Below are 27396 nucleotides of genomic sequence, written 5' to 3' on the forward strand. Positions count from 1 at the left end.
AGGGGGAGTAGGTAATTAAACATTTCATCATTAAGTTATTATAGATTAAGTTAAAACACTGAAATATAATACGTACAGTTTTATCACGTTAACATTTTTCAGTTTGGAGAATTTTAACTACTTTTTTTTAGATAAGTAAAAAAAAAAAAACGTGTTGGTAGGTGCTCTAGTCACAGTGAGTGTGAAAGCGAGTGCGCTCAGGTGTGAAGCGCCGCGGTGCGCGGGCGAGGCTAATGGAGGGCGGAGGGTCGCAGTCCGGCCGCCAGGGGCGCCACAATCAGGCGGCCTTTGTCGCGGCGCGCGCCTGATTGCGTGGGCCGGCCGGCAATCACATCAGGCGGTCAGCCGCGCCCGCGGAATGCGGCGCGAGGCGGACTTGCCCGAGCTCGCCCGAGGGCGCCCGAACAGGGCCGCCTCCCGCCCGGGGAGTGGACCAGCAGACCGCCGGGCGACTGTGGCGCCACAAGCACTGCACTTATCTCGTCTATTGCCATCAATCTCATAAAATACCATTTAAGTTTCATAATGATGAAATATGTGTTTGTATGATTTATAATACTTTTTGTTTTGCCAAAATTTTGCGCCCTTGATGGCTACAGCCCGCGCTTTTCAAACAGACTAAAATGCATAAACTGTGATGAAAGCATATACATAACTTTTTTTTTTACTTCTCTAAAAACCATAGTAGTAATATATTCTCCAAAATTAAACGTTGTAATGTGCCAAAAATGTATATATTAAAAATTTTAGTGTTTTAATATTATCAAAATAGCTTTTAGGAGAATAATTATTTTCATATAAAAAATTAATGAAGATAATAAAATGCTTACAAAATCATGATGAAATTACGTTTTATGCACAAATATTTATTCCAGCAAATCAAAATTAAAAACCTTTCATATGTAATTTAATTTCAGATAAAATATTAAATCTAAAAGTTTTAAAAAATAATAGGTAGGAATAACGTGAAAAATATATTAATAAGACGCGATACATTTCAAATCACATTTCTGAGATAATGCTGGCAGCTGATATTCACTCTTAAAATAACTGTTGCACTATTAAAATAAACTGCCATAGTTCCAAAGGATAGTTCATCTAATTTAACAAAAAAATTTATATATTAGGAATTTAATTTTTATGAAATAGTTATAACTTATTATTTGGTATAAAATAAATACTTTGGTTGGTGTTACCTACCTGTAAATATTCTAGATATTGAATAAACGATTAGTTTTAAATATTTTTGAATGATTTGTTACTAAACTATAAGTTAAACACAGATGCTATTACTAAAGTGGTTTCCGTGCCTTTCAGTAAAGGATTGTAAAAACAATGTTGTTACGAGAGCGTAAAATATGACTCGTAAGGATAGCCCAATTAAATTTATACAGTTTTATTTGCTACTTAAGTTTACATTACTAATTAAATCACCACACTTTAATATCTTTTCATTATTCACTAAATATACGTCCAGTCCATTCACACTCCTCACTGCAGCTGGGCTCAACAGTGGTTCGCCCCTTACCTCGCACCTGTCCTCACACACACAGTCTCGCGCCACTCAGTCGCACTCGCACGGGCCCGTCGCTCCACGTCGCGCCGCTCACAAGGAGGGTCTGTCATCCTCATCGCCCAAATCGCACTTCACTCAACTCTCACTTTGAACTCTCGGAACTCCCACGGAGGCCACGCTTTTATACCAGTTGGCCGTCTTTCTTGAACCGACTGGAGTGGTTGTGACGTGTCGTGTCATCCCGGGACAACCTGACGCTCGAAGCATCCAGAATAGCGGCGCATTATTCACGCCACTCCACGCGGCGGCCTCTGTAAGCCCGCGGGATTTCCAGGCCACTCAGGGATGGCTAATAGCGCCGAGGAAGGATGGTGCGGTGGCAGGGGTGTGGCGAGACCCGGCCGTCCTAATCCCCAACGGTATGCGCGCATGACGTCAGTGGCACCGCCGTGCGGGGCCCCGGGCCAGACTACCGCTGCAAGGCCCGCACAGGTACCTGGCACAGTCGCGGCCCTGCTTCCCAGTTCGGAACAGTATGGTAAAAGGTTTTCTCAGAATTACAATGAAATTATTTTTAAACTATTTGCACATATATTGAGAACAAAAACTCTATATTCTGTAAAACCATGTTTATCATACTTTCCAGAACTATAATATTTTCTTGTTCAGAGAAACGTGTTTTATTTATTGCAATGGAATCCATTCGAACAATTTACATTGATTTATTCATGGATTAACAAGCAAGTATTTATACAACATATGCTATGATTTTTTAAAAAAAAAAATACTATTTTTTTATTGTTTGTACAAACATTAACGTAAGAACTTATTTATTGAATTTATTTATTGGGAAACTTAGTGAATCCGCCGCAGACAGCAGGAGAAAAATAATTCTTCAATAAAGTATCTCAGTCTCGCAGCTCTAGCTGCATGGTTCTCCATCCACCAACAAATAATGACAGCTACAACAATAATTTAAGCTGTAAATTTCAAAAATGTGTAATTATTATATGCTTAACATGTACAACTCGTAAGCGTTTCTTCATAAGTACCAGCAGATTTCACAAACTTAAGCGCAATAAGCACCAATAATTCCAGATGATGACAAAATTTTGGTCAAATTTATTTCCACAAGTTTAATGTTTTAAGTTGTTATGGGGCGAAGCGCATCCCCGCCTAACTTATATCTAGTCGATGATCGCCGTGCCGGTGATATGCTGCCTGGCATCTTCGAAGCCTGCGAGGTAGACTGCCAGCGTTGCAGTTGATGCCTGACGTATAGGCCACCCGACGTACGGGAGCAAAATAAGTGTTATCCTGTATAAAAATATACATAAATATAGTTTAAAAAACTAAAAAAACATGCTTTTAAAGAATATCAAACTAAAAAGTTAAAAATAAATATAGTTTAAAAAACTAAAGAAACTTGCTTTTAAAGATTATCAAACTAAAAAGTAAAAAATAATTTTAAAATTAAATTTATGACAATAGTATATAAGCAATACTAGTATAAATGAGAAAAAAGCTTGAGGCGCTTTGTGCCATATTTTTTGAATATTAAGCGCCCCATGCTTTTTTCTCATTTATACTAGTATTGCTTATATACTATTGTCATAAATTTAATTTTAAAATTATTTTTTACTTTTTAGTTTGATAATCTTTAAAAGCGTGTTTCTTTAGTTTTTTAAACTATATTTATTTTTAACTTTTTAGTTTGATATTCTTTAAAAGCATGTTTTTTAGTTTTTTAAACTATATTTATTTTTAACTTTTTAGTTTGATATTCTTTAAAAGCATGTTTTTTTAGTTTTTTAAACTATATTTATGTATAATTATCATAGGGAAATGAGTTACCGACACTACCTATTACCATCTGAGATAACTATTTGGAGTTGCAACGTCACAAAGAAATGGTAAAGTCTCTACGAATCATTTGCAGTTAGATGTATGGATATAATATTAGAATTTACCGGGGGGGAAAAAAAAAAAAACATTTTTTTTTTCGGCGTGGCCGGGAGTATAACCCACGATCGCTGATTCCGAAAGCTGACGTCACAGAAGTCGCGCGCCTTAGACCGCTCGGCTCACGAACGTAATGAAATGGGTGGGATATTTTACAGTGATGAGTCACTCACTCTTAGTCGAAAGAGTTACAGACGGACAGACAGAGTTACAGACGGACAGACAAACATACAGGTGAAGCTAATATAAAGCATGTAAAAAAACCCAGTTGCAGGAAGGGACGTCATATGAAGTCGGCCATCTTAGCTGGCGGTCGCAATAACATTGCAGATGTTAGAGGTGTGCAGAAGTGGAGTACAGAAGGGGGTCGCCTGAGAGGCATGAGAGCAGTCTACCTCCGAGGAGAAGCCAGCAGTCACTCTCCTCGTGAGGACATCGCGACGCCACCCTGACGTCACGCTGCCCGTCATCGCCACCACGTGATACTTGGTATCACTGGACTCAGAAAATCTTCAAGGAAAGCCACGTGGTGATACAATATTTTCAGGTGATAATCAAGCAGCCATAGCTGGAAAATATTCAAAGTCCGGAACGGACTTTAACTCTGGGCGTAAGCCGTTTTATACTAGTGAAATTATAATAGAGGAAAGTTGTGGATGGCTCATGATGACTATTCCTATGTCTGGTCAGTGAGCTTATCAGGGGTCGGTGTGGCTGTTGGTGGTGTTCATACGGGTTCGGACTTAAGACTTTTTACGGCTGAGACAAAGTCTGTACGTTGGTTTACGTGGCTTAGATAACCACACTTACGGTTACCTTTTTTTTTTTTTTTTTTTTTGAAAAACTGCTTTGTTTATATGCCTTAGCATGAAGGGGCAACTATGCAAATATTTTTTTTTGGCGAAATTCTAAAGTGTACACTTGTATTTACGATTGGATACGTAGATACTTATCGTGACACGACCAAGGAAAACACGCGTTCTGAACTCTGTCATCACTGGAGTGACTACGTGCGTGTGGTTGAACGACATTACACCGTGTGTTACGATGATGCTCCATGCAACCAGCTCTATGCAGTTAAGGCATCGCGGGACGACACCGGACGAGTGGCCAGCAAGTTAGCGGAGGAACCGCCAACTCGCTACCCAGTCGCTGCGTGCGCCTCAGGAGGAGCGAGTAGCACCGCGTGGAGCTCGTTCGCCCGATCGAGCCTCTGCGACTCGTCCGAGCCGCGGACCGCAAGGCCAGCACCACTCATTACGAGTGGCGCTGACTCTTCAGGCCTTTCAGTGTCGGACACTGTAGTTGTAAATTAATTTTCTTTAAATACTTGATGAGACATTACAGTACAGTCAAAGGCAGGTGCCTGATAGTGCACAAATATTTTGTGCTTTCACAAACTATATTCTTAGTTTAAATATTATTAGGATAAATCGTTTAAAGAATTTTCATAATAATGGTGTGTAAAATTGTTAATTGTATTTGGTAAAGCTTAACTTAAAAATCATTTATGTTGTTTGTTTTCATAGCTTCGTTTGTGGTCATTTATTTATTTTCTAGCTGGATTCTGCTTCTCAATTTTTTTAGTGTATGATAATGTTATTGCTGCGCATAAACCTTTGAAAATTACAAGCATAGTATGTATATTAATCTGGCAAATGAATTTGGCGCACAGTAATAAAGTAAAATGCACGGAGATAATGTTTCATTATATTGTGATAGTATAACAGATACGTTAATGTAGCAATTTTTTATTACAGTATCGCATTGGACGTATCCTGACGCACAAGCAAATGGAAACATTCAGAAACGATAAGCAATTCGTGAAGCAAGAGTTTCATTTCATATTTTGTGTGATATACATGCGCCCTCTGTTCATTGATGAATAAATTTGTGCCTGTACATAGCGCGTGTTATTGTTACTTCGAGGTTTAAGGAAACCCACCCAGTTACCGTGCTTGGTAACAAAGTGTTTAAAAATTTTTACGTTATAGCATTGTAATATATTATTAAATAAAAAGGTGGTGTACTTATTTGCGTGCTAGAAGTTATACTTTTTATTTATTTAAGAAACTGACCAATTTTTGAAATTTCTTGTAACAATAAATAAATAAATACTCGGTATTCAATAATAATATAAACATGTGTATAAAACTTAATTATTAAATTTAGTATAATAATCGATACCATTTTCAATTAATAAGGAAAATCAATAAATATGCTGAATGTTTATTAAAGTTTTTAAAATTATTTACTAAATAGAAATGTTGTAACGTATAATGCAATTAATTATACAAACGGAAACATGATTTCACTTATATAAATACACATATTCAAAATAAACAGAGATTTTTAGTTATATGGACCAGTACTCAATAGAAATCACTATATTTCTGAACGCGACTCACCCGTAGTTCCACACCCGCCGCTAGAACTAGCTACCGGAGCAGCTACGTCGACTATTGATCATTTTGATTTGCAAAGCGAAAGGTTAAGCTGTATAATGAAACGTCTCCGATAAAAACAAAAACGTCTTGCAAAAATACTTAACCCCGACTTGGACCTGATTTTTGACAAGGAATTTTATTTAAATTCTGCCCACCTATTATAAATTCATTAAAAAGTTAACACTTCCTAGTTTCTGCATAAATTATATGATTATAAATTATTTAGTTTTGAAGGATGGTTGTACCACCGGCAATATTAAGTTTTATTCTTTATTTCCTATGCAAATTCATAGAAATTCATTTCCTAATCAATATAATTAATTTAATATTACTTCAAGCAAAGATAGAGGATAAAGGTCCACCTAGTATGAAATAATCAATTCAATGGGCTGAGCTATGAATTTAATAATATTATTGCAATACGATAAACAAATTAACTGTATTCATTATTTTTGCTTAAAGCACAATTTGAATAATTCAGTTATTTATAATTTAAAAAAGTAAAAATACTTTTCACAGCCACGTTTTGAACCACCAGCTGCGCTTTATATCTTCTACCTACTAAACCTACAAATAGAATATGTATTTTAATTTTAATAACATCATTATCCTTAAGATTTTAAAACTTGATGGTCTTTACTATGACTATTTTAGTTTACCAAATATATTTTAGGGTAGTTTCACTATATTAAAGTTTCATATGGCATACCAATACTTTGGCATGTCCCCTTATGTTTATGAAAGTGACTATATATGGGTTTATGTTATTACGAGTGGATCAGCTATCTTCCTGTGAAAAATGCGTTACATGGTTGACGCGCATCGCAAAACTTTACTCTCATTTTTTTTTTTCTTCCGTAAGGCGCCTGAAGAAGTATGACTTGAACAGCAAGCAGCTGGTACATGAGCCGCTCTGCCGCTGCGAACCGGCCCCTCGCAGGGTCTCAGCCTCTCCCGGCAGCAGAGCTCCTTAGCGGCATCAATAATACAAGCAGCCGCCAACAAAGGACGCAGAGTCGCGACGAGGCGCCCTGGCGAGCCATGCATTATGAATCTGCGGCGCAGGGCGTCCCCCCGCCACTTTGGCAACACTGTCGTCCCCTCGCCGGGGGCGTGGGAACCCCCGCCCCCGCGCAGGTGCGAGCCCCCCCTCCAGCCCGGCGGAGCGATCCAGGTACTAATTACCACGTGAATTATTACGCGGAGGAGCTGTCCCCGCCGGGAGCCCGCGAGCCCCCCACTCCGCCTCCCAGCGCCTGGCGACACAAACCTCGGGACCTGCATTGCCGTCATCGACATAACTCACGATCAAATCAGGTCGAATCCTTTGTTGTTTATCCACTCAGCGCTTCTGGAGGAGGAACAACTACTTTAAATTATTCCACAAGTATTTCTCCGCTACTAAGAGAAATAACACAGTGACATAATTTACTGCATTTTATAATAGATATTGATATTCATAAACAGGAAAGCATGGGTTTAAACAACATTTTAGTGCAAGAAAGTAACTATGGGTGTTATTAAATTATATTTACACAGGAAGAGCAACAACTGCTTATCAAGAACCAGTAACGTATAGGCTGCTTCCAGAGTTGAAGTGTTTTGTGTGAAATGTAGTTGTTACAGGAAACAGGCACTCGCAAGGAAACATGCCCAAGCTGACGACATGAGCAGTGTGCTCTAACTACTCGTAAAGACCGTCCAAACACCCAGCTGACGATTAGCATGACAATCGTCTTTACAGGAGCCTCCCAGCAGTCCACGACTCAACCAAGGGATTCTTTCTGTTTTTCTCATAGCGTGAATAATCTCACCAACATTGTGTAAGGTTTAGCAGCATCTCGCGGTTACGCGCAAATGTAGAGAAGACAAGGAAAAACACCACGTGTAAGACTCTTCCCACAACTTGAATTATGATTTAATACTCTTACTCTGCATCACTACTTAAAAGTTCTGCAGTACTCATTGTGCGTTAGAAAAGACATACAAATACATTTAAATTAAATTAATTTTTTTATTCATTCAAAGCCAGTGTACCTTTACTTCAATGTATGACGTTTTTTCAGCTTTTAAATTTTAGTTATATGGAAATGTGGTCAAAAAGAGACACTGATTAAATTAATTTTTAACCTGTGTTTATTATTTGCGCTGAAAAGAATTTTTTTTAGTCCTGATAAAAATTATTTTGTTTTGATAAAATACTTTCTAATATACATCATAAAATATTGGTTTGTTTATAAAAACGATGTGTTGTAAATTCTTGAATGACAATTTTTTTCTTCTGAAGTAAATATAAGTACAGTACTATCAGCCCAGAAAGACTATGTAAAATCCACAACGACCGAAAATGTCATGTTTACAAAGTGATTTTTGAGCGATGTTTCGAGGCACCACCCGGCCTCCCGCGGGCAGCCGTGACATCCAGAGCTCCGCTAAGCTGCCCGGGTGCAGAAGTAAACTCCAGAGTACCAGGTACTAGTCTTTCCATAGTATACTCCTTATTCCAAGATATTGTGGATCTTCTTTCGATAACATTTACACACAGAGAAATGATGGCTTGCGTCAAACAAATTATTCTATAAATGCACAGCAGATATATATGGCTACACAAAATAAATACAAAATAAAATTTTTTTTGTATTTCCAACCAAATTGTGAAATTTAGATTATTGTACACTTTTATTGGAGCTAAAAAAATTAATTAAGAAATTTTGATTTTTACTACTTATGATTTGGTTGTAACGATAAAAAAAAATAACAAAATAAGCTACGATATATACCCGATAGAGATATGTTCTATCTAACCTAAAATAAGTGTAAATGCCTGCTTAACTATGGTCCCGTGCTGTCACATATATATCATATCCCAAGACTGAACGTCCTACTGTATCATCAAATTGATTTGTATTGAAATTCCTCATTTCCAAATTCTGCACCTCAGGACAAAACGACCTGAGGGCTCGGAAGGGCACGCCCTCTAGCTCGGCTGAGTGCACGTGTCCCGGCTGAAGGCTGCAGTGGCGGGCGTCACCGCGGGGTACAGGAGGCTGGAGGTGCCTGGACAGACCGCGAGCACCAGCGCACCGGCGAGTCTCCGCGCTCCTGCTTGACGGCGAGGGGCGTGCACTGTCGGCCGCCCAGATTAATTGGCGTCGACGCCGCAATGGACAGCGTCTCGAAACGAAATAACGTAATTACACATGCGCAGGCCGGGCAAATTGAGTTTCCAGAACGGCCGAGGAGAGACGGCAAGAATCCGGCGGCTTGGCGGCTGTACGGTCGGGGAGGGAGGCCATAATTAAAGCCCCTCCACGGTTTGGACACACGCCCGGCTCTTAACATGTAACTGGAAGGAGTGGCAACCCAATAAAAAACGCTTTATTGGCTTAGGGCCTGATGGAAACTAGAGTGGGCTTCTCTGTAATTCATTCTCTCCGAGTTTCAACAAGGGAAGGGGGAAGAAGTCCTGTAAAAAATTGGTTTCCATCAGCCTTTGCACTTATATATATATATATATATATATATATATATATATATATATATATATAGAGCAGATGTAAAATAAAACATCCATTCTTCCCTTGTAGTTACGCAATACAATTTATTTAAGATAAAAATAAACTCGGGGCGGAGCAATCACCAGATTGGCCGACCGAGCGCAAGCGCGCGCAAGAAGCCGCATCGTGGCCGGTGTCGAGGTGACCACCCCCCCCCCCCCCCACGCGGCTGGCAGGGGCGGTGACGCAGCTGGAGCGGGGACACCAGGCATCGGCCAATGACTGGCCAGCTGAATCATGTGGTCTACCGCACACAGAGAGGAAAGAGGGGACGAATGAAAGTGTTACACTTGGGTAGATTTAGGGAATACATCAGCAGAGATGTTACCTGTCCGGAGGGGGCAATGTTACGAGGGTTCATAACTTCATAATTTTTACTACCAAAAGTTCAGCAGAGTCTTAATTATTTTTTCTACATAATGGCCAAAACGATCGAGGTATTAGTCATATTGTAACACAAGCTTCTCGATGCCTCCTTCTAAGAAGTTAGCCGCCAGTGAGTAGAGATACAGGGCCAGCGCCTGGATCTCCCTCTCCCTCATGATGTCGCTGTGAGGAGGATGGACTAACAGCGCAGTGCACTGGCTCCCGCGTCAAGACTCATCGTAAGATTTGCGAATAGTGGGGCAGAATCCGCTGCACTATTAGTCCATCCGCATCACAGCAGCGTCGTGAGGGAGAGGGGGAACCAGGTGCTAACTCTGTTATCTTTCCTCACTGGCGGAAAACTTCTTCGACGAAGGCATCAAGAAGTTTGTGTTACGATACGGCAAAGGCCGCAATCATTTTGGCGATCACATAGAAAAATAATAAAGATCCGGCTGTACTTTTGAAGACAAAATTAATATGTTATGTAAATTTTACCTTTTTATAGTCCATCGGAGTATAAATAAAACAGCCCTCATTTATGCAAGGCAATGAGACAGGCCAACTCGCCAGTTTCTCTGAACTCTCTTTGGCCGTTACAATGCCTAATCCAATTAGCAACGGTGACTCGCTACCCCCATTTCCCCTTCCTCCCTTAATTAGCACTTTCTCATTGATATTGGAGAACCTTCTACGGCTCTGGAGGGCTCGGCACGTTCCCAAAGCCATACCTGCATTGAGTGGCGTAACTAGTACGCTATTATTCTGGAAGCTTCGGGTATCAAGAAAACCTTGATGACATGACACTTCGAAGGGGTGTGAGACCATTCGAGAAGGGAGCTGAGAGGTATATAAACGGTGACGCTGGCATCTTAAGCAGTGAAGTAAAGTGGGTGGTTGACGTCTTGTGAGAGAAATTGGACAATGAGTGACGGGCTTCATGTACAGGGACTGGTGCATCGGGACTGTGCTGTGTGCGACGGACGAGTAATATAATGTGCGGCAGTGTGTTGAGACGGAGGTGCGCGGTAAGAGACGAGCAGAAGGGAGAGCCACTGTCGAGTCGATCTCCAGTGGAAAGAGTAAACTGTGAACTCAATGAAACTGTGAATAATTTGAGGACAGATATTTTCAGTATTGTATTTTAATAAATATTGTAAATGGTACTAATAAATAAAACTGTGTTTAATCACCTGGGCTATCCTATTATGTAAACATTACCGGCAAAGTGAGAAGAATAAACTTAAGGGCCTCGTAATTTCACTATATCTTTTATATGTGTAAAATTAGTTTTGAAAGAGAATTTTTATATGTTGATAACTGTAAAATATGTAAACAGTTTAAATATACAATGTTATACTGAGAAAATTAACATTTTACAAGAATTAATACATTTAGTTCTTTTTCATACCACAAACGGATAACACATATTTAGTTCATATATTCGTTTTTAAGATTGGTTCCATTTATTCAGTAGTATTGCAATTTAAATTTAAGCTCTTAATCCTAAATACTCTCTATTTACGTCGAAACAAATATACAAGAGTGCAATTGAGAAATAAAATTTACGGACGTGGGAAATCAAAACTTAAAATATTTTAGCCTTTTATAAAATGAAAATTATTTTAAAATTAATTTTAATACTTTAATACGATGCGCGGTTATTACGTAGTATATCAAAATACTGTGTTAAAAATCTTCTTAAAAGAGGCGATATTGTAAAAGTTTTATTTAAGCAAACAATAGATGGTGTTATCTTTTCTGTTAAAAGAAGACACATGAAATTAATTTTTTGAAGAGAGGTTTCGACATCAAACACACGTAAGTTTATGATTTGGTTGTTTTATAACTTTTATTTTGCTTTTTAGAAGTCTGTGGAAGGCAACTCACAGGTATTATTTTTTGACAATTTTTTCCAGAATCCATTTCAAGACGTGCTTGAAAACTACTGAAACAGTAACATGTGAAATAACGCGTGCTAACCACGTATTATATTAACACGAGTAACCTATGGAGGAGCGCCAAAGAATATGATGTAGTGAGTCGTCCCGTGAGTATCCAGCGTCGCCGTTATTTATGCGTAGTTTCACATCGTGAAGTGCCTTGTTTGATGGGACTGCGAGCTGGAAAACCACGTCGGCCGGACACGAAATAAAAGGCTTTATAAATACGACGCCAACGACCGCTGCCAGCGCCAGGGTAAGTGTGTGGCTGCGGGCGGCAGTTATGAGCGGCCCTCGCCGTTATGGACGACCACTAAAGTGAGTTCCGACCCGCGCGGCTGGGCTGCCTTTGCGGGCATTTTCTATTTTCTGTTTTTCCGCGATAAAGCTTCGAACCCTGCCGCCAACCGATAGCAAATGATACTATTATCTTCAACACTACAATCTTGTTCGTCGTAAACTGTACAGAAACGCGTTTTCAAACATTATCTGTATACATAAACTTTTTTTTTTTAATTTTAAATATGTATATAAAAATGCACATTTAAATCTTTGAAAACCAAATAACTATATTTGGGTTTTCATAATTTTTAATGAGAATTGCTGAGGTAATATCTTTGGGAAAATTGTTTAAGTTCTAATTCTTCGTTTTCAGTAATTTTTCGGTTCGTTTGCGTGGAATATGCCTCGCGGGATTCGAACACAGAACCTCTCGCACCGAAGTGGGCTGGAACTTCGACTATATGCACCTAGGTGAAGGCCGTTGATAGCTACGACTCAAACACTGGGTGAAGTAGTGCCATAATAGAAGAATTACTTTTGTAAGTTCTGACTTGGTTACAGTTCCTGCCATTAGTGTATTTGTCTGTCTCACAACTAACTCTGCCTTAACCTTACTTACCTTAGCCACGTGTTCGGCATGCTAAACCGTGAACTTGCTAGATACATACGCTACGTTTAAAAATATTTAACTAATCTTAACAAAACTCCAACGACGTTCATATTTAAGAAAAACACGTTTGATATCCAACATTTTAACATTGCATTCTGCAAAGAGAAGATACCAAATATTTTCTGTATAGTCGTTAGTAGTCATTTAAAGTTTAAACTTAACCCACTATCACTTTTACTGGTTACATTCCATTAATAGTAAATATTGTAGCCTACAGAGAAAATTCAGATTCTATGGTTGTGAAGAAATCCATGTAGTATCCAGGAAAATTGGTTTTAAAAAGAAAACCAGTTACATAGTCTATAATGCCCTCATTCATTTAGCACTATCTTATACTGCATCCTTCGTTGCATACTCGAACTGTTTACGGAACTTCCGTTGGCTGACGCAACGGTGAAAGATTCAGCCGTTTTAGACTAGACTGTGAGCGATCTGAAAATCTGTAACTCATATGTTGCTGATAAGAATTATTTTATTTATTTTCTAAAACATTTTGGGTTGCTGCGAGTGTGTTAAATTCACGGCCTTAAAAGCTGAAAGCTTTAAATAAAGTACAAATTTTTTGTGTATTTTATAGCTGATGTAATTTTTCAATTAGCTTGACGCATTCCAAAAGACCTAGATTGAATATCACAGAATAATTAATTGTAAGTTTATTCATAATTCTTCCCTTAGATAATACTAACAAATCCACCCTATATGAGAATTCTTGACATATAATGGTACACCACTGAATTATCCTTCATACACACCTATGCTAGATGTATAAATTTACCGATGACCTTAGACTCAGTAATACCTACATATAATCGCTACGTCATTAAAAATGCTGTTTCGTGATCACCACCAAATATTTTATGACTATTACCTTGCCTAATACTCCGTGGGGACAACTTTTCCTTTCACGCATAAACCACTTTGCGACCAGTGCAAAATTATATTTCAGTAATCACAAAACATTTGGTCTGGTAAATTATCACAAAATATTTTATTGCAGCCTAAGAACCCTTTCTATTTTTGTAGTATACACACCGAGACAGGTCCTATGTGATTAATTACCTAGGGACTTTACGATGGTTTTATTTTCTAGCATCAGGATAGAATCCACACTGTAGAACACTGTCAGGACAGAACTATCAGTTGCTGATTAGCTGCTGCTGCTGCATTGTGCCTTCTGCCCTGGTTCATCACAACTGGGTCACATCTACTGTATATTCGGCAGGGTAAGTGAGTGATGACGTCATCAGCGGGTAACGAAAGTGCAGATAGGTGACGGAGGTAGAGGATATTACTCGGTGGCGCGGGGTTTAATATATCGTGGGCGTACGAGGAAAACCCTTTAAGTCCATATATGAAATTTTGAGAAAAATTGATTTTTATATTCATATGGGTTTGTAAAATATTATAAAATATATACGGTACTGAAACATGTTTAATCTAACATAATAATATACTTGTCATATAATATACTTGTCATGAAACACATTAAACTGGACTTTGTCATATGAATATCTTATGGACTTAGTGGGTTTTCCTTGTACGCCCACGATATGTTCCACCGAAGGAGGATATCGGGAAGGGAGGGGGGAGGGCCAAGAACCACGGACAAAGTAGAGAGTAAGACCATTGTGAACTCTTTGGAGGTAAAAGTTTCTTGTATTCAGTACCAAATTATACTTACGTGAATTTAAGCTTAATGAACTATGTATAATATTGTGACTTAAGAACTACAAATGCTAGCATTAGGACACGAAGCTCAGAAATACCTTAGGACGAAGTGAATTCTGTGCTAAAATCAGTACACGTGAAATGGCAATTTGCCTGTTTTAACAATGCACTACAATTTTATTTATAATATTTCATTCTTAGATGATATTCAAATCATACACACTAGTAAATACAGATCTATTTTCTACGCATAATAACATGTATTTCAAATATATATGTAGCCTACAAATGTCCCATTACTTATCTGTAAAGTTTTAATTCTAACGCGCATGGCGACCACGCGCAAGTATTTGACTGGTTTTTAGTTCTCCAGGGAATGTAAAAAACCCGTTATCTAATGGCGGAAGTTATTACAAGTTATATAACAGTTTTTACCCTCGTATAAGAATAACGCAATATTGGCCAGTCCCGATTAGAGACCCACCTGCGGAAGTGACACGACGACGATGTCCATGAATGGTTCACCACGTGGTTCCGCGGGAGGGGGGAGAGGGAACAGAGGGGGAACAGAAGGGACAGAGGGAACCGCAGGGGACCCGCCGAGCGCAACAGATCGCTCCTGAGACAGCGACAATGCGCTCCGGCGCGACACTTATCCTGTGACGGACGACGAGGCGGCAGATGGTCGCCCGACCCCTCAGCGCCCTCTCGACCCACACCGCTGCGCCGCTGGTAACAGTTCCTACGACCAGCGCTATTGCTTTCCAGTTGCTGCGAGTTCTTGTGAGCATCTGCCGTCTTAGATAATTATCATTCCGCACATTTCATTTTCAATGTTATACTTCTCTAGGCGTGTTATGGAAAAAATATGACAGTGAATTTTTATGATGCACGCGCACCATGCAACGAAATTTTCTAATGATGCAAAAAAAATACTACATAAAAATAAAAATAATATACGTATGTATTTTTATAACATTATACTGTATTGAATGCTGGTCAATATAATTTAAAACAATCATTTATTACTAATACTAGTAATAGAATTTGTGTTAAAAAAAATTAGATCATTTAATAAATATATGTAATTAATAAATTAGTAGTACATATATTTTACAAATTTATTAATTTTCTTTATTAATTACAACTTATCTCTATTATTTTAATAAATTAAATAATAAATTTTATAGACGTGTTTACATTAATATTGAATACTGAATTTTTTTTAAATTGTTAATTTGATAGAATTTTTACTTTACCAAGAGTATTTATAAAATCACTCCAGTTGTTTTACTTTCTTCTATAAATTATTCGCACGCGAAATTAAAGCATTTTTTTATCACGCCATGTAAGTATATATAACTTCTAACGCGGGTACATAAGTGCACTCACCAATTAAATATTTTTATTTTTGCGCATTGATTCCATGATATGGTAGGATGTAAGCACGGCCACATCCGTGTTAAATTTTTGATCGGAGCTCAGTTCTGCAGTGTCATGCACGAAATGGAGCCAGTAATGAATCCCAGAAAAGAAAGGAATTTCTCGGAGGTACAAGAAAGTAGTCTTTGCAAGTCAGAGTATGCTGAATATGATCTGCTGCCAGTTATATTTACCTGTTGCGATATCTGAATCTCGGCGGAGTCACTTGAAAGTTGAGTGTGTATTAAACTTTTGAATCAACGTAAATCGTGATTTCACCTTTTTATGGCTTTTATAGTGTTTTAATTCTCACGTCATTCATTTTACTTGTTTGGTTCCTAATTAAAATTATATATTTAGCAACATTAAGACATTTACTATTTGTATCATTTTCAATTGCTATATTGGATCCTCAGTTCTTTAATAGCTGCAAATATTTAATGAAAAATAATTTCGTAAATATAACTTTTTAAGTATAACTTTAAATACTACATCCCTGTGGAACACAGAAAATGAAATTCTAGGGACAGATAGTGACACAATAAGTCAATGAAAATTGTTTGGTTATCAAAACTTCTTTGGCGTTTCATAAAAAGAGTAAATTAGGTGTAAAATTATTCTGGAGGGTAAACATTCAACAATATAGTGTATTCTTTCTTACATATGTACATTGAAATATTTGTAGAAATAGCACTGGATAAAAATATGATGGCATGCAAATATAATAATCAACATCGCGGGTGAGGCAGAACCCAAAACACTTCATATTTAAATTGCTAACCTAAAAGGAAACTAAATATCACGTGTTTTCAAAGGAAATCTACAAGCAATCTAGGCTAGCATTGTAACAAAAACTAATAACAGTTTAAGAAGTTATTTTAGGTTTTGTGTTCAACGAACCAACGAAAAGAAAACCACAAACGAGATGTATTCGATGTTTGATATATTCATAAAATATAACAATAAAATAAATGAGTTATGATTAAGAGGCCCACTTTGCCATGGGTTTACTTGTGCCAGTGAGGCGGGTTGATTAGTGCGACGCTCACTGGTGCTTCTAGCACGGTGTCGCCTCTAAGCGCAAGGCTGTAGACTGGCGCGCAGTCTTCTCTTCGAGCATAGGGAAACTGTGAAGTCTGTACGGTAGTTATAACATTATATGGCGGAGAAATTAAGATTTATGAGTAATGAAAGTCCCTGGTGCTTTCAAGAATTATTACCGGGCGTTTCATGTCTTAATTTTATTCTGAAAACAAGCGATTTAGCCCTTTTCTCTCTACTATAAATACAGATTTAAAACGAAATACGGAAACAGAAATGACTATCTTACTTCAATGCATTCTTAGATGTTATCCGTGGACAGACATCACTCTGGTAGCGGGAGTGGTTTTCAAAAGGCGTGGTTACTTCTGAAGCTCTGCGCACCGTGTGTGTGCCCGGGCAGGCGGGCCCTCGGTCATGCATGCTTGGTAGTTTACACTTACAACGAAATCATCCAACTAAGTAATTTCTCTGAACAAAATTGTTCAAGTCTTTTCGGGAAAATATATAATTTTTTTTTCGAAAATGCTTGTCACGTAGTTTGGTCAGTGCAATTTTTTGGCCAAATATTCACCAGGTTTTTTTTAGACAAACAAGAAAAATTCTTTACAGTAACACTGTCTGTTTAAGAATGGATGGGCTGGAATTGTTTGTATGATTTTGTGTTGGTGTTTTAATTTGCATATGTTTTGCTCTAGTAATGAATTCACCATTTGAAAAAGAACCAATTGCTTAATTTTGACGTCAATAAAAATATGCAGATAAGGTAAAGTAAAGGTTTATACCTACGAAGTACACTACACAAACCCCTTGCGACCTTGAGAGCGGAACGCGCGCGCACTGCAAGACCTGCCTGGCGACGCGAGCACGACTTGAGGTAGGTACTTCTGTCGAGGCAGCCACCGCCCTGTGGGGGGGGGGGGGGGCAGGGTGGATGGAGGAGATACACGAACTCTTTCAGCGAGGCCAGCCGGCCGGCAGAAGACAACACCGCCACTGCTTCCTCGCTTCTGACACGCACGTATACCCGGGCTATCACAGAACCCGGATCGTGTCTACTTATCTCTTCACGAACAGGCCCACGAGGGGCTAGAAGGCTCGGTGTTCGTCGAGGGAGGAGGGAGGGGGGGGGTGAACTCTCTTTGAAGATTGCAGACTTTATCACTCCCGGCTGCTCGGCGAGATACAAAGACGTCGACTCACAGTTTGCACCCGCTTGGCGAGGGAGGGGGGTTTGGAGGTAAACAACGCCACTGAGGATTGATCGCGGCACAGGAATAATTTTGACGTGTTCCGGCGGTTCCTCGGGGAAACTGGCGCGGAGGTCAGCTCCCTCGTCTTTGAGCGTCGGTCCTCGGCCGGCTCGGGACAAGAGCGCCCTGTGCTTCTGCCAACAACAACACGGCGGGCGAGAGCGGCGCGACTGGCCTCTTAATAAAATGAACTCGGAACGACGTCCCCCCCACCCCCAATTCTCCCCGAAGACGTCCACCACTCGCGTCAATATAGGACATTTCTGATCAGCGAACTTTTTATGTGATCCGCGCCGTGCCGCGGCGCCGACGCGAACCCGCGCAACGACAGCGGGATTAAATATCTCGCGAGTTCCTCTGATCGTAAAATAAATTTACGGATTTCTTAGAAAACGTCTGCCTCCTGTCTCCGCTGCGCGCCCACTGCCCGACAGCAAAACTATGGTGCGACAGCGCGGCGGCAGCGCTGGAACACGCCGTGGTGAAACAACACAGCAGCAGCGCCAAAATCAATGCAACCGCAGCATCAAGCTCTGAAGCCTTTTTTTTTTTTGTTCATTAAAGGTAAGAACTTTCCAGCTTGATGCTTCCTGCATCATGTGTCTCTATTTACTAGTTGTTAAAATAACTTTTTTTGCTGAAAAAATTACTCTGAGGAATTGCAAATAATATATTACATTTATGCCAAAAATAAAAGATATAAATGTACGGTTTTACGCTGACAACCAATTTTAAAACACACTGAAAGACTTTCCTATAATCGGTGCCCAATTCAAGGGTTAATGTTATAACGGCATTGTTTGGTTACAATATGTAAGAAATAGGCATTGTTACGTTTCAAGAAAATATTTTTTCGGGTTATCTAATACGAAGTCATACTATAGCAAGTCAGGTACCGAAGGCAAAAGCCACGGAAGTCAAAAGTCACTGTCGTGCATATACTGTGAACCTACCTGATCATCGTAAAACAAGGAAGCAGAGTGGTCTGACCAACAGCAACACTTAACAGCCGGTTGAGTGGGCTCATCACCATCTTGACAAGACGCCTAAAAATGTATGTTTTGCACAGTGATATTAAGTCTGTTTGATTTAACTTATATGTGTCAAAAATGTTGCTTTAACTAAAAATTTATTTCGAACTCACTAAAAAAACCATTTATGTGGCAAGAACATTTTTTATTTAATACATTTGTGGAAACTACTGAAAAATAATATTTTTTGATGACCATGAATTGGCTTATTAGTCAACCAAATTCTCCGTCACTAATAAATGGCTTCGTTCAAAGAACAATATTATTTTATTCTCAACAACATGTTTACCAGTATAATAGTTAATAATGACTAGTGCCAGGAGTGCGAGGAGATCCTGCGCGCCGCGCTGTCTCGCCACTGGTGGATAATCGCCGCTGCGCCGCGCCGCGCTGCCACAGTGGGACCGCGCCTCCCTCGACGCCTGAAGCCATATGAATCTGGGTTGTGAGACTTCTCCGCCAAGTATCCCCGCTGCCCCCTCCTCCATAATCACCGCCTCCCCGGCTCGATATATTAAGATAGTTTCATCCGACGATAAAAGCCGGGCAGTAACCTTGAGGTCGACGCGGGAACAGAAATAGGGACGTGGCTTTACGCGCGGTGCTGTCGTGCCGCGGCGGTCTGGCGCGACGGCGGGCTTCGGGACTTGTCGCTGCTGTCGTAAAACACTGGGGGCCGTAATTTGCCAAATTCTCTCCCCCCCCCCCCCCCCTTCACATTCCCGTCCCTGCCTCCTGCAACGATTAATTTTTCCGCTCGAGCGCAGCTAACTCTAGGCTTTCTCTCTGCGCGAAATTGCTTTCGGGAAACTTTAGAACGGAGGTGACGACACAGCACGCCTGGAATCGGGAGAGTCTTCGGAAGTATTTCTTCCGCGCACTGAGACTGCCTATTGGCAGTCTGGGGTAGTTGATTTGTGCGCTTTAATTTTGTTCAGCCAAGTGTTGTTGACGGCAAATCTAAGTGAGGAACTTGCTGTTTTGTAAACCAGTTAACAAAAACATGAAATTATTGTATAAAATTATTTATTCACGCATTCAAAAGAATTACTCTTATGTTATTAAAATTTGTTATTACGGATGAGATGTTTGAACAATGTATAATCTTAAGGCGTGTATTCACAGTGCGAGGCTGCTCGCTGCGAATGCCTCGCGCCATCTGCCTCAGGGTGAGGCATACGCTCTTCAGCTAGTTTGTAACCACGAACGCTCACTGCGAGCACGCGAACCACCCGCATTCGTAGTGAAGGCAGTATGCAACATGTCTCTTGGTTCTAGAAATGTGCAAGTTGCTGCCGCTGCTTATATTGTGATGGCGACGATTATTGGAAAAAAACAACGGAAAAAGCGACGTAAGCGTTGGTGGGTCAAAAAGTTGTATCAAACTCGGTTAGAATATGGGAACAGACTCCTAGAAGACGTGAGATTTGAAGAAGACGTGCCAAATTTCTTGCGAATGTCCAAGCAAGATTTTGACCATTTACTTACATTGATAGAGCCTGCCGTGAAAAAACGTGACACGTACATGCGACGTGCTATTACCACCAAGGAAAGATTAGCTCTTACTCTGAGATTCTTAGCTACTGGAGATTCATTTACAAGTTTGCAATACCTCTTTCGTATATCCAAACAACGAATATCTGTGATTGTTCCAGAAGTATGTGATGCACTGATTGAAGCCCTAAGGGACTACATAAAGGTAAGAAAACAATTTAGGTACTTCAAAAGATCAATATATTGTAATGTTTAACAATGTAGCTTGCATATTACAACATTTCATGTTATTATCTTTCGTCAGTCAGGTAGTGTAGTAAAGTGTCTTCTTGTTGAGGAGGCCTTGATTCAATTTCAAGTACAGCATCGGAAGGTGGAGGCGTAGGAGTTGGATGGTAGGTACTTCCAGACGAACGCTGTGTGGGCGTACTGAAAGAACTGTAGTACCCATAAGTATTAAGGACGTTGTGATTGGGGGTAAATTCTCCAATATCTGCTCTGAACAACACATCTGATATTGCCCTCTTCACATGAGGTAAAGTGTTGGAGTCATATTTCTTCAGTTCACTTGCTACATGCATTCCAAAGGTTTCATAGTGGTCAGTAGGAGTAGCCGATGTCTTTTTCAAAATGGAGTATGCATCAAGTAGCATTTCATTTTGTGCGTTGTCAGCATCATTACGACGTTTTCTTTTCCTAGCTTGGGAAATGTTAGAAGTAGGCGCCGTCGCTGTACTCGTAGACGCCGCCGTTGCAGTTACAGACGCCATTGTTGTATTTGTAGACGCCGGTGGTTCATCTTCGACCGTTGCGGGTTCATCGACAATAGATTCATCATTGTATGATTCTTCTCGATTTTCCTCAGGACCCCTTTGCGTATTAGCCTGTAACCAAAAAAAAAATTGTAAATACAATGTTGGATAGGGTGCGGCAGAATGAACTCCCCGATTAGCAAAGCTAATAAGGAATAGTCTAATTAAAATAAAGTATAATTTTTTAAACTCAAGAGCACATAATATAATGCTTTTACATGTTTTGGTTCTATTCAAGTCATTATATTATTACATCTATGATTCTGCAATAATTTGCTTCCAAAACGTCTTTCTTCCCTGCTATTGTTAATGGTGAAAGCTGTGTACTGTTCCAAAGGGTCTCTTCTCCATATGGCCAAAACAAACATGGCTGTTGAAGAAATGTGGCTTTTTACATAAACAAAACGTCCTCTTTGTCATTACGGCTTCCATGTTGAATTGTTATGCTTTACGTATTAAGTGATTCAACGTGACCTTTGTCCTCTGTTTACAATGCCAAAATGTCTCTTATCCTCATTATATACTTTTACAAAACGTCTCTCGTCCTATTTACTTGTACAAAATGTCCTATGTCCAACCTATTTTTTTCTTTTACACTCACAGTTTTGAGCGTAATACATTATCACTGTAAATATAAACAGTATTACAACCTATGTCAATGTTGTTCATGATTTAAATGTTACCAGGATCTAAATTATTTTCTAATACGTTTTGTGTGATTATCCACAAGTTTTGCGACATGGACAAGGGACATATTGGAATTGGTCTACTCAAATACTACCCACTAGCAGGTATCCCTGTTCTTTTAAATTGATAATGTATTTTTTTTTTAGGTACCCTCTTCTAATGAAGAATGGTTAGCTGTAGCAAAGGAATTCGAAGAAAGGTGGAACTTCCCTCATGTTATAGGTGCAATGGATGGGAAACATGTCCAGCTTCAAGCACCATGGAACAGTGGAACTGAGTATTACAATTACAAGGGTTTCTTTAGTATTGTGCTCTTTGCATTAGTTGATGCCAACTACAATTTTTTGTATGTTGATGTTGGCTGCCCTGGTAGATTTTCAGATGGAGGCGTTTTCAAACATACCCAATTGTACAAAAAGTTAGAAAACAAGGAACTGAACATACCGAAACCAAAAGCAGTGCAAATTCCTTATAGTATTAACGTTCCTTATTTCTTATTAGGTGATCAAGCATTTGAGTTAAATGAATATACTATGACACCATTTAAAGGTACTCCACCAGTTGGTTCTATTGAAAGAATTTTTAACTACCGCCTATCCAGAGGACGTAGGGTCGTAGAGAATGCTTTTGGAGTAGCTAGTTCTGCATTTCGGGTTTTGAGAAAACCAATACTACTACAACCCGAGAAGGCTAAGAAAGTAGTTTTAGTAGTTGTATATTTACACAATTTTTTGCGAAAACGATCTATCACAAATCCTATCTACACACCGCCTGGTTTCTTAGACAGAGAAGAAAATGGTCAACTTATTCCGGGTACATGGAGAAACAACAATGAATACGGTGGCTTGATCCCAATTGGACAGACACCTCGAAGAGCAAATCTAACATCCAAAAAAATCTGAACCCATCTGGCTGAGCACTTTGCCACTAATGGCTCAATTCCATGGCAAAATGACTATTAATGTTTCCCGGGAACATGGAAGACCAACAAGGAATCCGGTGGCTTGAAAAAATATGAACCATCTGTCTGAGGACTTTGCCACTAATGGCTCAATTCTATAGCAAAATAACTACTTATTAATGTGTGTTGTTACATCCTTATTTTGTAAGCTTCAACTACAGAAATGTTTTGTAAATGTACTTACATTCTCCATTGTATCGAATGTGTCATTTGGCGTGTCCTTATCAGAAAGAAAGTCAAACAATGTATATCCAAACCATTGTGACTTGTAAACATCTCCTTGGCCTGTAACATTAAAACCTCAATTACGTTCTTGCCAATTTAACTTCCAAAATACATTGTATTATACAGTACACTAAATGATAACAAAACATCTGATCCTGTCATTTGAGTTTTTAACCAATTCAACTCACATAGTAAAATTCCAAAATACATTGTATTATGTAGTAAAATAATGATTATAAACATACCAGATCCTGTAACTTGACTTTTCTTTTCCCTTGACCTTTCACGTCGGTAAGAGCCCAACAGAGACGTCATCTTCTTTTTCAGATCTTTTACAGAAACATTCATTGATAGCGATATTTCGCGCCACAAGTCTTCTCTCTTGTGTTTGTTATAGTATTCAGGGTGTTTCGAGTCCCACAGTAAACGTTTCGTTTCATAACATTTAACTAATTGTCCGATCATTTCATGACTATCCATGATGACAGTTTCGTTGTGGAGGCTTGTTGAGTTTGCAGTGCAGAATTGTGTCTTGTACGATGCGAGGCAGACAGCGCAGGTATTCACTTGACGCACAGCTCGGGGCGAGGCACCTTTGAGCACTGCTATTCTACCGACAAGCACACGGCTCGCCTCGAATTGTGCGACGCGAACGCCGCGTAGCGAGCACACCCGGTATTCACAGTCCGAGGCAAAGCTGAGCCTTCACCACGAGGCATTCGCAGCGAGCAGCCTCGCACTGTGAATACCGGGCTTTACATTTGTTTTGCATTTACCTTACTTATATCATAATTTATAAAGCACGTAACAATTCTACCCCTTTTCCCTTTCCAAAGTCATAATTTAAAAAATTGCACTACAGTCGTTTGAATATGCATTAGACCCCGTTCATATCATTGAAAAACCGTATACCATTGCATATTTTTGACTTTTCACTGCCACGTCCAACCATAAGCATATCTACAGTCCTCCCCCTTCCGAAAGGGGTAATCTGTAACAAATATTTAAAACATGCCGTCATAAAAAAAAACATAAAATATTTTCCTAACAAATAGAAAGTGAGGAAGTCCTTTACGAAGGCAAATTTTTTACAGAATCGATGATATTTATTACCATTGATTAAGAAGATGATACGTTTAAAAATAGAAGGGACTGTTGTCATAGTGAACTAAGTAAAAATTCTTAAATGCTGGCCAATTAAGTTTTTAATCCAAGTCCAAATTTTAATTATAATTGAACACTATATAATTCACTTTGACTCCATTTTTTACAGTAAAAAATAACTGATGTAAATATGACATTATAACAGAACGCGTATTTTCGGAAATAACCGTTATATTGAACATTTCTTGTTGGTGGCGCCTACATCTCTTCCTTTATAAGGATAATCTATATGAATCTGGCGAAATTCTTCTTTTTCACACTCTTGATGTCACACACGACCATGACATATCGGATTCGCGGGGAAGCTAAGGACGGTGGAAAGAAATGGGGGAACATTGGCGTTATTTTTTTTTGTTACCGTGGCGCTGGCGAAGATCTTATTTTTCGTCCTGAGTCCTCCCTACGCCTTCTTCCTTCCCATTCGACAAATGCTTCTTTCTTTTTCTCCCCGCGCAGCTCCGAAGGCGCGCCACATTGTATTTACTCTCCCCGCTCTATCCCCATTTATTTTCCTTTCCCTGCGTCCTTCCGCTGGTTGTTTGTCCGCTTCTTCGTCCCTGACTGCCGCCCCCAGGCCTGGCCGGGATAAGCCCGCCCCGGGCGCCTGATAGCAGGCCACCCGCGACACGCCTTCGCCCGCCTGCCCGCGCCTGATAGCCGCCGCTGCTGCCGATGTTCATTCCTTTGTGAGACACAGTGGCTGTCTCTTCCAAACAACACCAAAGTGTAACGATTGAAACACTTATTTTTATCCTTACCATGAAAATAATATTGTTAAAAATAAAATCAACTGTATCTTGCGAAAGTTTTCAGGATCAAGAGGATTCCAAAACATTGGTTGTGAGAATGTGTTTTAATTTAACAAAGCAATCTTTTAAGCAAATGCCATACGTTCAACAACAATGCCATCTTTATTTCCGTTAGTCTAGTCACGATCATAAATGGCGTTTCTCAGTTATAGTTGACAAATAAGAAAGAAATTGTAAACAAGCGTAGCCAGCAATTTCTGCAAACTACTGTCTCTAGTTAAAGAGAATAATGTTCATTGGCAAGTCAGAAATTGTTCTGGAGATACAAATAAACGTGAACCATGTTAACGTCACATATGGGATCAGCTGGTGTGTTGGAGCAGCTGACGGGAGGACCCAGTTTGGAAGTCACCGGCCGGTGCGAAGGTAAGAAAGAGTTTTGCCCTTGAAACCTTCAGTCCGCAAGAAGAGGCGTGAGCCAGCCAGCGACAGGACTAGGGATTCCCAAAGGCCGGTGACAGTGACCAGCGTTGTATACTAAACACGAAATATAAAGTAATGGCTGTTTATAATTCCTGTGGTCTTTTAAGAATATTTTTCTAGCTCAACATTGAAAATGCTCAAAAAATAAAGTTAACTGTTATATAATAAACGCGCGCTCGCGGTCATTGTCTGGAGTTGCTTGGCTTCTGCTTGCAGCCGCGTCGCATACCACAAGAAAAAGATGCATTCGAGAATCAGTAGAAATATTAAAAACACCAGCGAACATAAATATATAGGATGGATACAAATGAAGCAGAATATGGGACGCAGTCTTCGGAAATTCTCAAAACTATTTCTTAATCTAACAACAGACAGATCGTCTATGGTTGGCCAAAAAGCCCAGCGAACCAGAAGAGAAGAAGCCACTGATTGGACAGCACTCCCAGCCAATCATAGAAGTCCAGCTCCTATTGGCCAAACCAACAGGCCAATCAGAAACAAGGAGGGCTTTGATTTACCCACAGCTGCAGCCAATCGGGAAACACTCCCCTCAGGCGAGAGTAATAACAGGCAGGAGAAGTTGCAATAAACTGCTCCCCGACGATGGTGACTGCAACGTCGAACGAAACTTCGGTTATATCTTCGCCTTCAACGTGGCTACAACCCAGAAGCCAATCAAATCCTTAATTTTTATATTAATTATTAATTATTTTATATTACCTATTATTTTAATTAGTGACACATCTACTAAATATACTTGAAACCTCAAATTTTATGATAATAAAATAACTCTTTAATGTCTTTAAAACAAATTAAAACTTTTATCAAATCTCATTTAAGATATATTTTTACGGCTTACAGTAAGTATGCTTACCCTGTCTTGTATCTCAAAATATGATATAACATGATATTAAATAAATGTTTCGTCACAAAACCTATACCCACAACTATGTATTATAGATAAATTAAATACCTACATTTTGATAAATCTTTCATCACGACTATTTTAAGTGTTTATATTATAGCAGTAATTGCTAAATGGTATTTCGTGCTGCAATTACGTGTAAGAAAAATAAGCTGGGAATCAATAATTTTATGACGGGAATGTTTCCAGCCTGATTACAATTAAGTTTAAGTGGTGGTTTCGCGTGATTTTGAATTGCATCAACTATGAAACAGCAGTTGTAAAATGTTATTTGATTAAACTTTAATACCAAACTACTAAAGTGTTGAAGAAAGAAATTACAGTTTATTTGAAATTTAGACTTTAACCCTTCTTATTTCAAATATATAACCGAGCACGTGTGATAATTTTGAGACAAAAACATTTACTCTTAATAGTATACAACTCATAAGTAAGTAGTTCTTTTTGCTTGCCTTGTATCTGATAAAATGTTTGGTAGCAAAATTTATTTAAACCAATAAACTAATAATTTGTATATACGTTACAGAGCTTTTAGTTATCTCAATATAATTTACGTGAAAAGCATTAGTGCATTTTGGTTTTTGATAAAATGTCAAAGTCACAATTATAATATTTTGGATGACCAAACCAGCAAAATATTATAACGAATTGAAGAGCTCAAATGTTGAAGTTAATAATCAATACTGCTAGTACAGAATTCTTCATTTTGGAGAATTTCAATACATATTTAGGATCAAT

At 39.2% G+C, this 27396-nt stretch overlaps 1 protein-coding gene across 4 annotated transcripts in view; it reads right to left on the reverse strand.

The window, feature by feature from the left end:
• LOC134527439 (protein slit) overlaps positions 1 to 27396 on the reverse strand; it is a 1108315-nt gene that overhangs the window by 405178 nt on the left and 675741 nt on the right. The window lies entirely within an intron of this gene.

The sequence above is a fragment of the Bacillus rossius genome, chromosome 1, assembly GCF_032445375.1.
Source record: "Bacillus rossius redtenbacheri isolate Brsri chromosome 1, Brsri_v3, whole genome shotgun sequence".
NCBI lineage: Eukaryota > Metazoa > Arthropoda > Insecta > Phasmatodea > Bacillidae > Bacillus > Bacillus rossius.